This window comes from Bombyx mori, chromosome 10 (assembly GCF_030269925.1).
Source record: "Bombyx mori chromosome 10, ASM3026992v2".
Lineage (NCBI taxonomy): Eukaryota > Metazoa > Arthropoda > Insecta > Lepidoptera > Bombycidae > Bombyx > Bombyx mori.
Genome location: NC_085116.1, coordinates 11,816,340 through 11,820,680, shown reverse-complemented (window position 1 = coordinate 11,820,680; position 4,341 = coordinate 11,816,340). Strand labels below are relative to the sequence as shown.

General features: G+C 37.5%; 1 long non-coding RNA gene across 1 annotated transcript; it reads left to right on the top strand.

Annotated features, from left to right (window-relative positions):
* Positions 1 to 1,483: 1,483 nt before the first annotated feature.
* LOC101743626 (uncharacterized) lies at positions 1,484 to 3,030 on the top strand. The gene is made up of 3 exons (XR_002431902.3): positions 1,484 to 1,599; positions 1,729 to 1,821; positions 2,369 to 3,030. It is a non-coding gene; the product is annotated as an uncharacterized LOC101743626 (long non-coding RNA).
* The last annotated feature ends 1,311 nt before the right edge of the window (positions 3,031 to 4,341 follow it).

Sequence of the window (4,341 nt, the reverse complement as noted above, 5' to 3'; positions counted from 1 at the left end):
AATATTTTCACTTTCTACGTAAATGAAGTGGGGTGTAAAATATAGCGTTATGCCAAAGTAAGTATTCCACGCGGACGGAGTCGCGGGCAAAAGCTAGTAAATTTATAAATTGTAAATAGACTAGTTCAAAACCTCACCTAGACGATAACGACACGGGACGACTTAATAAATAAAAAGTAAATGTTTAAACATCTATCTACATACTGTCAAGATATTCATTAAACTTAAGCCTGTGATCTCTTAAGCAAATATAGAAAAATACTGTTCTCTCTCGGCGCGTATCAAAAGATTTAATCCTTTTAAAATGTAGAACCTTTTATTTTCTGTGTTTTATGGCGCTGTCATTTCGTAATCCCTGTAATGGTTACTTTTACAGGGACGACAGTCGTCCATGACTACAAAAACTATGAAATAGCGTAAATAGAATCATCAAAACGTCACAAATAGTAGAAAGAAATTATTAAAGGCGAGACAAAGCCGTACAAGTGCTTTTAATTCGAAATTCTCTATCAAGGTTCTTTTTCACAATGGTTTTGTTTCTAAATCGAATAGCCCCACGAACGTAATGAAATTTCCTAGCGTCGGCGGTGGCCTTTTAAAAGCGGTACGTAATTCTAGAAAATTTTAGATTAGTTTTGTAGGTAAATGCTAGTCATTATAGTTCCTAATGCGTGTCTTCTTGAGCTGTTTTACGTTAATCAGACCGTTATTTTCCAGCAGTCTAGAGATAGCTATGGATTTAACTCAATATTAATGTAATCATTAATCTGTATATATATAAAAATGAATTGCTGTTCGTTAGTCACGCTAAAACTCGAGAACGGCTGGACCGATTTGGCTAATTTTGATCTTAAATTATTTGTGGAAGTCCAGAGATGGTTTAAAAATTAGATAAATATGAAAATGCTCGGAATATAAATGAAAATTACAATTTTCTTTTCCCTTTGATGTGTCCCCCGTCGGAAGGATTCCTTTTGTTTGTTTTATGTTTATTTTACACAAAAGTTTAGGTCTTTTATTTATCGATTGAGGCACTACGAAGTCTGCCGGCTCAGTTAGTTGCTAAATAAAAATTAAATAAAACCAATAATAATGCACTCAACGTCACTTCAAAGTTACATCTTTCGCCCGATCAAGAACGAACTCTTTCAGCGGCCGGACTATAATATTATTTTTACCGTATTTTCTACCTGAAGCTTCCTGAACTATTATAATTGCAAATATTAGTTGCCGATCTAAGGCTTTCTCAATTAATAAACGTGGAAGCTAAACGTGATTAATTACACATCACACGTGTTGTGGTTCCGATTGTTATCTAGTGAGGCATAAATATTTGCTCTGTATTTTTTATATCTCACTAATTTCTTCATAAAGCAAAACCTCATTACTCAAAGACGCGTTGTGACTCAAAATCATACAGATTACAATAAAATTTCGTACGAAAAGCCGATTCAAATTTTTCGTTTTTGACGTAAGTAGGTATAAATGACGGGTGAAAATGTGACATAAAAATATGACAGATAGGATCGGCGGTGTTCTGTAAATTACAAAGCATGTAATTACTCTCTTGTTAAGTATAATACGTTTTATTCAAAGAAGGTGGGTGACTTATCCAAGAATGTTTTTATTACAAAACAATATATATGCTGACTATTGACAGATTACGAAATAACACATTTTTTCAGATAAGTGAACTACCTCGAATTAAAATCATTCTGCTGATTTCAGAATCACGTCGATCGCATTTGACGAATTCTAATAAAAGTACCTAAGAATATTTAATGTTTTCAACAATGGTACCTAATTGGGATGATACAAAACGTATGTATTTTCAGATATATTTTTTTGGTGTTTATCTAACAGTATTTAAGATTACTTTAATAATGAAGTCATCTCCACGTGTGTATCACGTTCTATTCTCCAAACAAGGCCAAAAAACGGTAATCAAAAAAATTGCCAACTGACATCATTTCTATCAACATTTGTAAAAAAAACGAACACAATGCGTCCAACATTACTCTGCCCGCTACCCTCGCGGAAACAACATAGCGCCATAACGTAGTAACCGACACGCCGTGTTTCAAAGTACAACGTTACCGTTCAGACATAAGGCTTACAATAGATATCAATCAGATAATTCAGACTCTTTCGAATTAAACAAATCCGAATGAAGCGGACTTGGAATCCGTCGAGAATCGTTGCGACGTTGCCGCACTGAACGAGTCACAACGTTTCCATTCTATGTATATGTGTGTACCGACACAACTGGCGCCGAATATTTATTGTATACTAACAGAACGCTGACGAACGCTTAGGACTGTAGGGTTCAATGCTTTACTTACGTTTCATTATAAACTCTATTCCGCAGGGTTAGAGTCGCTACGTTTCTTAACATCGGAGTTGTGGCGTTATTCGTTTGAGGAGCGTTTCTATGTGACCGTCCAGATGGCTATGTATAGGTTTCGGTGCGTTCAATACGAGTTGAATAAAGAGGCGGACCTACATTGGAGCGAACACGAGTTTCGCAACTAATTATAATTAATTCACTCGAAGGTTTTATGAAGGCAATAGTGTCGTTAATATGTAAACTGCCCACGAATTATTTACGTCTGTTAATAAGTTTTGAGACGTGTGGGTGTAGAGCTCTGAGCTATCATTAAGTATTTAAATGAAGCCTGTTTTGATTGTTACAGAATTTAAGCGTTCTTTGTTTTGTTGAAAATTAATAAATTGACAAACGATTTTTTATATTCGGCTACCTGTTTTTTGATTGAAATTTATTGAAGGAAAATTAATTTTATTTCGATCGGTTGTTCTTTCTATTCATTTTAATATAGATTTATGAAAGAACTATAAGTTTCGCTCAGGTTTTAAACGTTAGTTTTTATAACAACAAATGTTTTAACAAAATCTAACTTACCTATAGCCTCCATTATGCCATGCTCTAGAATCTAGAAGAATCTAAATAAGTACACAAATACATAAACAAGAGATATTAAACCGTTGTTTTGAATAAATCAAGTGTAAATATTTCTTCATTTAATTGAAAAAGAAATTTCTTTACGCATGGGTATTTCTGACCATGTCTTCATCATTCATTAGTTTCCAACACAGAACATCCGTTTTGTCATATATTTCATTTTTGTCTTTGTTTTTGGTAACTATAGATTGTCGATCACATTGATGTAGTGGATTCTTCGACATATTAAGGCCAATGTGCTTATTGCGAGCATCACGTCCTTACAGATCCATGAGATCCAATAACCTGTGCATTCGACGCCTTTAGGTCTAATACTAAGAGCAAGCTTAGGGATCCCGGTAACCGTATTCGTCGAACTCTACAAAGAGGTCGACGTGCAACCTAGCCCATGCATCAGCTCGCTGGTTTTCTCGCCGGTTCTTCTCAGCGGCTCGCGATTCCGATCCGGTAGCAGATTCATTCGCGAAGCAGCTGCTCTTGAGTAGTTAGGTCTCCTTCGGAGGCGCTCGGGCAATTGCTAGCAAATCCCACCCCTCCTGGCTGAGCCAGAAAAAACGGTACGAGTGTTTTAACGTTTTCGATCGCGTAAAAGCTAACTCAAATTTGTATGCACTTAGAACAGCGCTCCTAACGGCAAACGTAGGCAAACGTTTCAACTCCATACAAGGTGGGCCGTGAGCTCGTCCACCCATCTAAGCAATAAAAAAATAATAAAAAAAACATGAATGCGACCTCTCAGATGTAAAGTATGATGACTGTGCCTTCGAACCGGTACGCATATCTGCTTCGCGGCAGAAATAGGCATGGTGGTACCTACCCGGCAGGCTTCCAACACGCCCTACCACCGGTTAATATCTGTTGACGATCGCAGGGTCTAATACTCGGAGAACGCTGTTGTTCGCTCTAAGCTACTCATTCAGAATTTTTACACTCCATTACGGATCCTCCCGATCCATTAACGGTGCTTTTAGGTACTACAAGCACCGGTCACCGTCCTCGTCGAACCCGTCGCTTGCCACGAAGAGCTCGACGAGCGAATAGACACAGCCCACTGAGTTTCTCGCCGGATCTTCTCAGTGGGTCGCGTTTCCGATCCGGTGGTAGATTCTGTGAAACACTGCTCTTGCTAGGGCCAGTGTTAGCACCACCCCGGCTTGAGCCCCGTGAGCTCACCTACACGTCAAGGAGAAGCTGAAATAGCTTTTCAAGGCTATTAGCATAGGTAGGAAAGAAAAGCGCTGTTGCCTGTTCTAAGCTACTCATTCAGAATTTTTTTATTTCCAAAGTTGAATATGCGTATCGACATAAAAGTAGTAAAATATAAAAATGTAATGACCGATCTTTAATGCAATGAATTATTA